Source organism: Camarhynchus parvulus, chromosome 6, assembly GCF_901933205.1.
Source record: "Camarhynchus parvulus chromosome 6, STF_HiC, whole genome shotgun sequence".
In the NCBI taxonomy this organism is placed as follows: domain Eukaryota; kingdom Metazoa; phylum Chordata; class Aves; order Passeriformes; family Thraupidae; genus Camarhynchus; species Camarhynchus parvulus.
Window position 1 is genome coordinate 6,534,167 of NC_044576.1, and position 13,247 is coordinate 6,547,413.

The 13,247-nt window shown below is 42.3% G+C and overlaps 1 protein-coding gene across 2 annotated transcripts in view; it reads left to right on the top strand.

Moving 5' to 3' along the window:
* Window positions 1–13,247, top strand: part of RHOBTB1 (Rho related BTB domain containing 1) — a 48,508-nt gene that overhangs the window by 10,613 nt on the left and 24,648 nt on the right. The window contains exon 1 of one of the 2 annotated variants that reach the window (XM_030951264.1): window positions 6,532–6,576. The exons of the other annotated variant lie outside the window; for it this stretch is intronic. The gene's annotated coding sequence lies outside the window, so the exon portion shown is untranslated. Of the gene's footprint in view, window positions 1–6,531; window positions 6,577–13,247 lie in introns of those variants that run through there. 2 annotated transcript variants of the gene reach the window in all.

Genomic DNA, 13,247 nt, shown 5'->3' on the forward strand with positions numbered 1-13,247 from the left:
GCCACAAGGTCAGACAGACGGACAGAAAATCTTCCCCAGCTGACTGTTTGCTATGACTCTTATTTCATTCCACAAAGGAGTTCTTTCCATTCCATTAACATCTGATTAGATGGCAGAAACATTTTAAGAAGCTCTGAACAGTTATGCAGATGCCAGCACTATTACTTCCAGATTCATTCCCTTGCCAAACAGCAAAATGACACAGTCAAGAAGAAATCCTCCTCCTAGTCAGTTTTTTCTATTTAGGTTTGGGGTTTTTTTTTTTTGATGTGTTTTTATAAATTGATGAAATCTTTTGTATCCGTGTTGTAGTCCTGAGGAGCGAGAAGTGTGGAATATGGTGAATACAAGCTGTTGCAAAATTGCTCCCATTAGAAGAGATTACACATGTGATACAAAATCTGCCACAGAACCAATTCTTAAAACAGCCTCATCCTCTCTGGGTTGGGAGTGCGGTGAGCCATAACTCTGCCACTTCTTCCCTTGGGAGACTCTTATATAACTGCTCAGCTGTTTCTCTTGCTGTTCTTATTAAGCCAAAATTTTGTTTTGCTTAATTGTATCCTGGTACACCTAACTTTGCAGATTGGAACTGTTCAAGTGGATCTACTCCCTTTTAAGACCAGACCCCGCAGTCTGTAGAAAGAGAAGGATGGCAGCAAAGGCAGTTTATCAGAGTTTAAGGGGCCCTCAGAGAGACTGTGACAGCACAGGTGAACAGGCTGGGACATACCTGGCTCAGCTGAGTCCCTTTCCATCAGCAGGGACAGCCATGTCCAGGGCTGCCTGAAGCTGAGAGCAGCGAGGAGGGCGAGGGCAGGGCTTATTCCACTCTGCTGGGCACTTGTGAGGCGGCTGCTGAGAAACTCTGCTCAGCTTTGGGCTTCATCATTGCAAAGAGAGATTGACAACTGAAGACAGTGCAACCAAGGGGTGCTGATACTGTGGGGAAACTGAAACCATGAGATATCCACAGACACACTGAGCGAGCTGCTTATCTAGCCTGGAGAAGAGAAGGTTAAGAGAGCATCTAATTACTACCTCAGGTAGTCACAAAGGGTCATGGGGAAACCAGATCTTCTCCAAGCAACAAAAGGACAAAAGGCAGCAGTCACAAGTAGCAGCAAGGAGGGTGTAAAGAAAAAATTTTCTCACTGTTGTAAAAAAAGCCATTTGCATAGTGAGTGGCTAAACAATGGAACACGTGGATTGAAGATTGTGGACTGATTGTCCTTAACCAGATCAAGCTTTGAAGTTAGCTGTGCATTGAGGAGGAGGTTGAACTAGATGACCTCTGGAGGACTCCTCCCACCTAAATTGATATTCTGTTTTGGAGTGAGGCACAGAAAATTAGGGTCTTGTAATTAACAAGATTAAATATGGAAGCAGGGAAATGCGAAAGGCAATATCCTACACATAATTAGATTGAAAACTTAAGCATTGTGGAAATACAACCCTCTGAAAAAATGTAGATATTTAATTTTTATTCCAAATTATAAGTATTGGCATTTTCCTTCTGTAGATGGTTTCTTTCCTGTTTACCTGGCTGTTCAAAATACATGCCTATATTTAGTCTTCTATATCCCTTTTCTTGTGAAAAAGAATGGGGAAATATAATTCATAAGGCAAACCACTGGTGCTATATATCATTCACAGAATGCTCTAAAAAAATCTGGTGCACTGCGGGCTTCTTAAGCAATGATGGTCTTGCACTATATTTAGCATTCAATGAAGAGCTGAAAAAAACCCTAACAAATAAATGTATAGTGCTCTATGTTGGTGTCTGATGAAAACAGTGAAAGCATCATTGTGTGTGTTACATGTCTCCATCTCTGAGAATTAAAACAAATGTGGGAATGTAGAAAAAGGGATGCAACTGGCCTAATCAATTTGCATAGCTGGCTGAGAGCAGATGTTGATGTCACTAAATAGAGACACCTTACGTCAAATGCAAACCAAAGAGAAGAACAGACTGGGTACAATGTGCAATAGTTTTGAAAAGAAAGCTAATTAGGAATGCATGAGCATTTGGCAAGGGTACATTGCAGCCCTGAATGCAAACCTTTTAATACAAAAATTGTATTGACAGGAAATGAGTTGAAGTTTATTTCAATGTTTTTAGAGTATATTCTTACATAGTTTTATTCAAGCCATTTGTTCTCTTTATGAACTTTTTATGGATAAAATCTAATGAAATATATTCTAAACCATTACAAATGTAGTTAGAAATTATTTTGATCTACCCACATCATTGAAGTCTCTAAGCCTAATTGTGGGGGAAAAGTAGACTACAATGACAGGAGCTGGGTAATTCTGATGTTTTAATTCACATGCTGCCAGCTGGCTGAGACTACACATACCACATGCAATGGGTGGATGGTGAAGTCCATAACTGAAGTACCACGTTTCCTTATTTTGGTTGTACAACATTCACTCATGTTCTCCTTGTATAGTTGAAGGCAAATTTCATGGACTGAAGAGAGCACTTTCTGTCCCTGTGGGATTGCCATATGCTATGTGGAACCCATACAAGACAATTTAACTTACTTTGTTTAACTTAATTTTGCATTTTAATTATTTCCACTAACATTTTTTTAATCCTAACATGCTCCTAAAATCTTCTAATATGAAAGGCCCCTGCATTCAAGGGTAGGGGAGACAGAGAAACTCTAGGATGTCCTATACTATTTAGTTTTGGGTTTGGACAGTCCCAGATGGTCTCTGCAATGTCAGACGTGCCCTCTTTCAGTGAACAAGCTCAGTTGTGGAACTGTCCCTGCTGAGTGTTGTTGGTGTAGCTTGTCATAGGAAACTGCATTTGTGCTTGGGTGTTGCAACCTAAAGCAGAAGGGAAATAATCTCAATTGTCCTGAATTAAAAGCTTGAGTGGGTCCTCAGAGGGAGCAAAGAGCCAGGTCACCACATTTTTAATTTTTTTTTTAAAGCAGACTGTACCGAGATGTCTAATACAGGGAAGAGCCTCTTGCTTCCACATAGCCCTTGGGTCTGGGATGTAGACTTTCTAAGAATGCTGATATACAGAAATGTAAAATCTAAACCCCAGAGTTACCATGCTTAGGCTATCAATCCTCTGCAGATGCAGCAGACTTAGATTATGATGGGGTGGGGAGAAGTGTAGGCTCCCCTTCCAGAAGAGTTTGTCAAAGAAGCTAAAGCAAGTGCTTGTAGTCCCTTCTTCCTGCACTTCCTGTTATCCTTGACTGGTATTTTTTCAACCTGTCTCCTCCTGAGCCTTTCTCTGGTGTCTCAGAAGTGCAGAGGATGGAAGGGCCTGAGGGCACTGAGCTTCAGCATTTCTGAGCTGGTAGAAAGTTCCTTAGGACTTCTGCTGACACTGCATGTTGGAGTAGCCTCTGGAATTAAACTGACTCTCAGGATCCAGGAGTAGAAAGGTTATTTGTAAACTCAGTCACAGTCTGTGCACAACTGATGCTGTCACTGATGTTTTTCAATCATCTGAGAAATAGAGTCTCAAAACCAAAAGGTTAGTTTAGCCCCAGAGTAAAAAATAATACATTGGAGCATATGGGGATGTGGATTTACATTTGTGCTTTCAAATGCATTTTATAATTTAGCACAAACTAAGATAATTCTAAGTAGAATTCTCCATGGGAGTGAATGCATTTTTAAATTATTATTTTAGTCTTTTTTTTATCCAGTTATTCTCTCAGTTGTGAGGTAGTGTTTAAAGCACATAACTGAGCTGCAGTGACAGAGCTCGCTTGGCAGCCCATAAACATGTTTTGGAAAGCTGTATTGACTTGGCAAAAGCAGACTGTAGTTAAATGCTACCATGGTCCAATGCCATGTCCTTTAGGATTGCTTGCAAAGACAGAGCTTATTCCCTTCTCCCTTTCCCTCTAGCTGTTATTCCTCCCTGAAAACAAACAAATGAAAATGAAAAATCCAAGCTGGCTACCTGGAATACTTGAACATCCAAATGAGTAAAACTTTACCATTCATGTATTTTTAATGCTTATGCAAAGTCAGTGGGAATATTTGTGGTTTATTACTGTGCTTTCTTGTACCAAAGCCTAGAAACTGTCAGTTGCTCCACACCCTATTAGAGATGCATTCCAACCACTTCTCAATGTGTCTCTCAAGTTTGTGGTCAAAATGAAACTGTTTGTTTTAAAAGTTTGGGAAAATGTAAATATGCTTCCATACAGGATTATGTATCAGAGAACAGAGAATTTCTGATTGTCCTGGAGTTTTATTTTATACTTTATACTGGAAAAGCTGCAATCTGAATTATGTAAGAAGTTTTACATTCGTGGTAGGAAAGCACTGAATGGTAAAAATTGCTGTAGATGGTCATTAAAATGGAAATTATATAGTAGCATGTACCTATTTCCACAGCAGCAGAAGCCTTTATCACCCTTTGATGAAACAGGAAAAAAGAGAGAAACTTGAGACCTTTTCTTTATCCCCATCAAAAGCAATGCCCTCTTTCTCTTTCTCCCATTTTAACCACCTGACTAATCTTTGTCATTGCTGTATTTTGCTAAATTTACTATTGTGCACTAAAAATAACACTTTCTTCCTGTCCTCATCCCTTTTTTTTTTTTTTTTTTGTAGAAAAGCTCTGTAAAGAGCTGGGAATCAGATCTAAAGGTTTGTGGGTTTTTTATTGGCTTGTTTTGGAATTTTTTTTGAATTGCAGTCCAACACTTCTTGAGTCAGTATCATGGCAAGTCTGGTTGCTTTGTGTCAGTTTTCTCTGATGTGATGCTAACTTACCTGTTCTCACATTAACACTCACTGTTTGCAGCAGTGATAGTCTAGGTATTTTTAATAGAGACATGGGTTCTAGCTCTGATTCTTCTCCAGAAAGTGATAATTTAGACTGTAGAAAAAAGGTGCAAATAAGGAATTAAAAATTGACATACTGAAACAGTTTAGTAAAAGGAATACCTTTTGCCTAACACTGCTTCGCCCAGCCTCCTGAATTGAGTGGGACGAACATGAAGTTTGTTTTTTTCCTAAAAACTGTGTATCTGAGGTACAAGTGAATATATGGGGTTGTTGTTCTTGCACAGAATGAAAAGTTTAGCTCTCATTGGTGGAGAAGAAATATTCCCATAGAACTTGAAACTTAAAAAACAGAAGGCAATCATACTACACATTTTAAATCTGTTTACTTTTATTTTTACTTTTTGTTGCCTGCATGATCAACTTGATATTTCTTTGCTTGTAAGTAGATGTCTGAGTGAGAGTTCTTTTACTTTCTGATGCATTTGTTTTTGTCCATCCAAACTGTGCAAAGCTAGAAAAATAACACTTAATATTTGCCATGATTCCCGTTGTTCTCCTGCCCCTAATAGCCTCCTTTGATAGGAAGTTGCAAACTGTAATTTGTCCTGACTTAGATGTACTCAACTGAAAATTGTTGCAGTCTGACCTGGTTAATGTAAGTTTGGCTTCTGGGTATTTGAAAAATGTAAGTAATTGACTATAACCAAATGCATTTGGATACTGTTAACCTGTTACTGGTACAGATAACTATTTTTGTAAGTGGAGTTTTAAACAACATTTTAATGTTTATCTACAAATTACTGTCTTAATGCTAGAGACTGTGCAATGTGTGAGACCAGCTTGCTGTAAGAGAATATTTTTTGAATAGTGACTGCTTTTTGAATAGTCACAGCTATGTCAAAAATTGTCCTTAGCTGTGCAATTGTGCCCATGCCTCTTACTGGTTAGTGACAGTTTTGTTGATGTCAAGTGGTAAACACAGAGCCAGAGACTGCTGTTTTAGCAGGGAGCCAGGTGTGGATTGTAACACACAGGGCCTGGAGCTGCTTTCACTGGTTTGAAAACACCGGGTCTGGATTGTCACTGTAAGAGAAAGGGAGGTTGTGGTTTAATTGTGATGTGTGTATTTTACATGAAAGCTTCAAAAACTAGTGAGACTAGAGAGAAGTGATTTCAAAAGCTACCAGCAGCACCTAAAGTAAGAAATCACATACCCAACTTAGGGCATCATCAGGAGGCTTTCGGGACCTTTGCACTGTGACTGTATTAACAGTATTTACAGTGTATACGTATAAAGACGGATGCCTGTGGGGGGTGTTGCTTTGATTTCAAGTTGTTTCGTGTCCGAGCTTTTACCGTGAGAGGCCATGGCAGAAAGCCTGCGCTGTGGGGCAGGGGCGGGATGCGCCCGGTGATCCGCGCTGCGGGCCGTGGGTCGCTCCGCCGGGCGGGATGCGGGGGCGGCTCCATCCTCCGCCCCTTTACGCGCGGCCGCGGTTTCATGAATGAAATCCAATCGCCGCGCTAAAAATAGACTGGGGGCTGGCACGTCACGGCTGCCGCCGCCCCAGGCAGCGCCGCAGGGCCGGGCCGGGCCGGGCGGGGACCCCGGCGCGGGGCCGGGCGGGCGGAGCAGCACCGGCGGCGATGCCGCCTCCCTGCCGAGCCGCGGCGGCTCCGGGCGCTGCCCCGCCGCCGTGAGGAGCAGCGGGAAGGGGGCGCGGCGGCGGCCGCCACCCCCGCGGGGCCGGGCCAGCCCCGCCGCACGCAGCCCGGCCGCCGGGCATCCCGCCCTCCCGGGTAGGTGCCGCGTCGCCCGGGCGCGATCGTGCTCCGAGCTGCCGGTGTGCGGGGCAGGGGCCGCCAGCGGGTCCGCAGGGGGCGGGTGGCGGCGCCCCGCGCGTCCCGTTTGCCCGCAGGTGCTCTCCCGGCTCGTCGGGAGAGAGCAGGAGGTGGTGGCATCCTCCGCTCCTCCGAGGACAGAGAGGGCTGAGTCCTTGCTGGAGCAGATCTGCCTGGCTTCCTTTTGCAGCGAGGCCACGAGGGGCAAGGCAAAAATAGACGGGTATGATGTGCACGGGAAGCACAAACCTCCTGGCGCTTGGTACCTCTGAGAGTGTCACTTAGTGAAAACCCGAAGGATTTCTTTTTCCCCTCTTTTTTCCCCTTCCCGTTCTTTCCGCTTGCTTTGTCTGTGGAGTCTGCTCTGAGTTGCTGTGACCATAGCAGGAGGTTGTTGGGGGGTCTTGTAGCACAGATTATCAGGTGTCTATGTCGGGACCTATTTGTGAGCAATAGAAAAGGGTTGTAAAGACAAACAGTAGTAGACTTTTAATCTGTGTAGTCAACCTTTAGTAGGTATTGTGGCGTCTGACATTCTAGAGCAAAGAGAAATCAGTCACTGCACCGAGGCAGACTAGGTGGAGGAGTTGCTGTCTATTGGTCAAGACACTACTCTGAAGGCAACAATATACTTGTTTAAAAAATGAAAATAATAAAAGAAAGCCCTTGAGGTTCTGCATATGGTCACAGCAAGAGCAAGGAAGTGATGCCAGAATAGTCTCAATGACTTTGTTCATCCTCAGTTTGTGTACTATTTCAGGACACACAGCTGACTTGAAGCCAAATGTTCAGCTTGAGCTGTAATAGCTTGAGCTCTACTGGAAGCTGAGGTGGAAATTAGCTTTTCCAGTGTGCTTAAGGGGAGTCCTTTAGCTGCTGGTCTTTCTCGGCAAAAATAATGCATGTGGGGAGAAACCCACCATTGATAGACTCATGCTGAAGAGTTGTCATGACTGCTCAGTGTAAGCAACATTTCAGTACAGGCTGTATTTCAGAATCAGGAGTCACACCTCATGGAAACAGAATGGCTTCATTTGTTTTCAGTATTTTTCTGAGGTCCTCTTCCATTAGGTTATGCTTTTCTTTCTGTCTATGTTGCATTTGCACACCTGATTCTATGTCTCAGATATACAGTGCATCTACACACTATTAAAGAAAAAAAAAGGGATTTCAGTATTTCTACTACGGGTTCTTTATCTGAGTGACATAATACTTAATGAGCATAAGATCTGGGACAGGCTCAGATCCACAGAAGTATTTTTATCCAAGAAGAAATAAACATCAATTTTAGCTCTGGGAAGCTTTCTAAAACTCCTGCCCGTTTAAAACTCCAAGCTTCATAAATACTGTAAAGCATTAGGTTGAGAGGAAGAGCTGATCACTTGACCAGTAAATCCTGATGTTTGATTCTTTGTTAATACATTTTATTTGCTGGAAAAATACTTAAGTCCTTTATCCAGATGTTACTCTGTGCTGAAGAGGACGAAAGGACAGAAGAAGGAGAAGCAAAGGAGCAACAGGTGTTTGACATGCTCCTCCCGTGCTCCCTTCCTTCCTACCAGAAAAGTATACAAACATTGTAGAGCAAAGTATGTGCTTGGGAAGGGGAAAAGGAAATGCTCAGGTGTCCTTGCTGCATGCAGCAGACTTGCAGAGCAGCTAAGAGACTGGGTGATTGTATCCTTGGATCACTGATTGGGTTTCCATAAAAGAGCTCAAGACTTTCTGCTGAAGGAGTGAGTGATGCATGAGCTGTAACTGGTCACCTGCAGTGTGTGTGGTCATAGCTGGGGCTCTTTGGCCTTACAGACAGGTCATGAAATAAAAATATGGATTCCCTTTGCCTCCCATCCAGCACTATTATACTTTCTGTTTTCCTCTCCTTTCTGTCTCACATGAAATACAATAAAGCAATTTCTTCTTTTTAAATTATTTTTTTTCTTTGCTCTGTGTGGCACTACACACAAGTAAGCCCTCCATCTGTGTGTCTCCTGCACTACTCCGTTAATGTTGCTGGATTTGCATTTGAGACATAAGTGCAGAACTTGACCCATGATCTGAAAATAGCATTTACCTGAAGTCTGCCATCCTGAAGTGTTTGCTGTTCCAGTGGGTGTTTAGGTCCTTGGGTAGGTTTTTCCTGCTGTCATTATGAGGTCTCACTCTCCTTTGGTAGTTTCCTAGTGGTAATAGTGTCTGGGAATGAATAAAAGCACATATAATGTCTTTCTAAGATCACTGATTAACAAAGAAGAGAATGCATAAGAAATGTCACATAAAGTTCAAGAAGCAAGAGCCTGATTCTATCTTTTGGAAAGAGAACAAGTACAGAAAGTGAATTCAACAGCTCTCTGTGCTAGAAGGTCACTAGTGTCTGGAATATTCTGTGTTTGTAGCTCTAGTGAAGCTCGACAAACATTTTCCCCACAGAAATGAACAAAAGTTGTGAGAATGCCTTATTTGGTGGTGATTGTTGTTATTCTTTCAGTACTGTTGGGAGCACTGCCTAGGAAGAGCATACAGTGTCAACACCTCTTTCATGTGTGTGTACAGTCACTAACAACCTCTGCAAAACTATCAGTAGTTTAATACTGCACAAGCATCTTAATTACATAAGAGTAAAATCAGGCATTTAATGGAGTTTATCATGAAAGCTGGTTGAGTCAGACTTTTCCAGGGACCCATCTTCCTTTAAGCTTTGAGTTTTATATGTTATCCCTGATACTCTTGGGCAGGACAGTCATTAAGGATTCAGCTGCAGCTTTACCCCAGTTATGTTAATCCAAATACCAAAGAAGGAATCAGAGCACCTGATGCTCTAGCTACACTGATGCATCATGTGATGCAGTAGCAGGGGATCTGTGAATGAAAAAATTGGTGCTGAGGACCCAATGTCCACACTGCACACAGCTCAGGGACAAAGGGCAGTACTTCAGACTACCTTTAATCTGGTCCCATGGACTGAATGCTTATCACTGGTAGGTGGCACACCTTCCCTGTCAAAATTCAATTTATGCACTCTGGCTGCACCTAATGTGAACCAAACCATGGAATATTTGATTCAAAAATGTATTCTTGAGCTGAATTAACATGCTGTTAGCAGTGCACCCTTATTCAGCTCTTGCAGCATAATTTTCTGTTGCAGAAGGAGGACTGATCTGAGGCCTTTGTGCATTTTATGGGTGGCTGCTTTAAAAAGTGCTAGCTGTTTGGTGATGGTTATCACCATCAATGGGTATTGTCCATTCTTCAGGTACTTGGTTCTCAGCCACTTTTATTCACGTCAGCCACAGTTAATTTCAGTTTGTGATGATATGACAGATTATGACCCACAGCAATGCCAGATCTTGGTCACTGCCTAGTCCCTTGTGTCTGCTGTGATTATCTCTGGTGAGTGGAATGAACAGTCAGTGGTAGCCAGGTATATCTGGAATCCTCACAAGATGCATAGGCAAAGCTGAAGGGCCAGCCTTAAACCAGTCATGTGCCAGCTCTAGGGATGTTTCCCCCTTTCAAGGAGTAGGCCCACTATGGGCACTGTTTTCCACATCTCTGTGCACACCAAGAAAGAAGAAGCAAAAGGAGGCACAAGGGACTGCCTTGTGTAGTGGCTTGTTCTTGGAGTAGATTCTGGAAAATTGGTGAAGAGAGGAGTGGCAGTGCTGCAGGCTCTGCCACCATGTAAAAACCACTCATCCCAGATTCCCACACATGAGGTTTCCAAGTGGTTAAATGTCCTTCACCTGCCATGTGGGTTAATTTCTAGGGCGATGATCTCGTCTCAGAGGATATCCCAAGGTATGTCACAGGTCAAAATAATATGTAAGCTGCTCAGTGTAATCAGCTTGTTGATTTCTGCCCTTCAGGTCTTCCTGAAGAACTTGTCAGATACTTGATGTAGCTCAAGTCTAATACTGAACTCTCATTTGGGTCTCTATTTGGTCTGATAGACTGAGTGTGTATAACACAAAAACAAGTCCTTGTGAGGTGCAATTTTTTTTTAAATTTTTTTTTTGAGGAGGCTCAGAAGAACCTGTTATTGTACATAAAATTGAATGTTTTCATTCTCAGCTATTGAGCTGTCTGCCCTCAGCAGAGGGCAGTCTGTTTTACACATTGATTTGTGGGAAGAATTTGTGTTTTACTAGTATCTCTGATTTTTGGGCTTCTGAGGAAATGCTCATTCTTACTGATCAGAAGTTTTTGTGTCATTACAGAGGTAGGTTGGACTTGACAAAGGATCCTAATAATTAACAGAAATAAACAAATCTGGAGTCATGCAGGCAGAGAAAGAGCAGAGTGCCAGGCATCTGATGCAGCAAACCAGGAATTATTATTCTCTGTCTCTACAATTTCTGTGAGGGTTGTGGTGATCATTTTATTGAGAAGTTTTCTAGCAAACTTAGAGACATCTGTTCTGTCTTCAACTTTATATCACCATTAAGGGCTGCTCCTTTCATTTCTGTGTGAAGCCATGGTCAATTTTTCCCTCCCTTTAAAACTTGAGGGACAGAGTGGGGATTATGGCAGCTGAATGGAAGCTTCTGACAACTTCTGTATTTACAAAGTAAGAGGTAGCATCCAGAAATGAATCTGATGCTTATTGATCAAAAGCTGACATGAAAGAAGCTGGTTCAGGCAAGCCAAATGGAGTCTCTGTTGATGACAGTCTCAGTGTTGAACTTCTCCAGCTGTATCAAATTTTAGCAGCATTCTGAGGGATTTATTTCTTTGTTGATACTGGCCCTAAACTATCCCAGGACAGAAGAAAAAGGGTAGAACCAGGTTCTGTCAGTGTGGAAGATAAAGGTGTTTCTGTTGACCTGCACTCTTGTGGGCAGCAACAGCCAGGGTTATCTCATTTATCACCTTGTGCAGTGAAACATTTCCATCAGCTGCCCTTCTCTTCCTACCCATGGGAGAGCCCAGGGTCTCACATTTGCAATCAGGTCAGCTTTAGAATATAAGGGTTTTTCTCCTTCCCCAGTCATTGGTATATCTGTTGTTTTCTTCTGCTGATGGACCAGGTAGGGCAAGTAGGTGATAAATTCCAGAGTTAATATTGAATTCCTTCCTTCTGAGGTAGTCTCTTCAGTCTTTCCATGTAAACTGCCAGAACTTTAAATAATGGCAAAAGGGTAATGCTGCTTCATCCTGGACAGGAATCCAGCCTGATATGCATCATGCTCACCTTTGTCCCCTGGTGACCTAGTGATCTGATCCCACCTTGAGTCTTACTACCCTTTGTGACCAGCTAGTTCTTTGATGCTGACCAGAAATAGTTTTCCTTTTGAAACTAGTCTCCCCTACAGGCCTCATAGGATTTAATAAAATATTAATATTAATGTACCCCTTGTAAAAAATGTTTTGTGATGCTCTTTCAGCTCCTGGTATTTTATCTAGTACCTGATCCCATGATGTGATTAACTTCACAAATATACTTGGTGGAGCCCTAAATTCATTGATTAAATTGAGCCAAACCACAAAACAGCCTTTTGGCCCTTAACCTTTCCCCAAATCAGAGCTGTCTGTGAATTCTACGCTCTTACACAGGTGAACACTGAGTTCCCCCTGCTTTGTCCCCTGGCACATCTGTGTTAATCCACCAAAGATTCTGAAACACCACATGGTGGGTTATATATTGAGAATGAACATCTCACATGCTTCTTCTGGCTCATGTGCTTGTTGGTCCCTGCCAGCGTGCTGGTGCCTTGGGATTCTGCACTGCAAGGTAGTGATTTCAGTGCCTGAAGGACTTGGCATTTTGTATCTCCTTTTCCAGTTTCCATGGTTGCAAGCAGTAATTTTGCAACTTGGGGATGGAGGCAGAAGTGTTGCACAGTCTTGTAAATTTTTTTATATTCTTTCTGACATGTTATTGCCTAATGGCTCTCTGAAAGAGTCACTCCAAAGCTATACTAAAAAATACATCTCCAGAATAGATTGAAATATAGAGGAGCTACAAATGCACTTCTTATATTTTCAGGGAAGTGTGTTTTTTGGGGATAATTGTTGATGATCTTCTTGCCTTACTGGTAGCCTGAGTTTTTCAGATAATTCCAATGCCCGCCATTCATATTAAGTCATGTTAGACTTTGGTGTCTCTTTCCATTAGATTTCTTTAGTAAAATTGTGACATTTTAATTGTGGTTGGCACCCCTTTGTTTGAAGGAGTTCCTGGTTTGCATCTTTGGTCAAATTACTTGACACAGGTTGAAATTACTAATTTTTTTTTTCCGTGGAATAGCTTGAAGAAAAACTCCACTGAGCAGGCAAGGTTCTTACATGCTGTCATTCTGAGCTGTCATCTGAAGAGTTTGGTCTTAGCACAAGAGCTAAGTAAAATGCTTGCTTTCAGGGGTCCTATAAGTACACAGCTAAGAAGTGAATGGCTGCAGGATTACCCCATCATCACTGATTAATGTAGACACTCTTTGTGATTTGTTTGTGCTGAAGAGAAAAGGGTTGGATAATTAGCTACTGTTCTTTGAAAAAAAAAATCTTGGTTCTGTTTTGTATATGCTAAGTGAGGATTTTAGACATCAGGACATTTCAAAGTGGGCATAGAGATCTACAGGGGTGGATTCCTGATCCTCCACAGGCAACTCAGTATTGGGTTTGGATCTTCA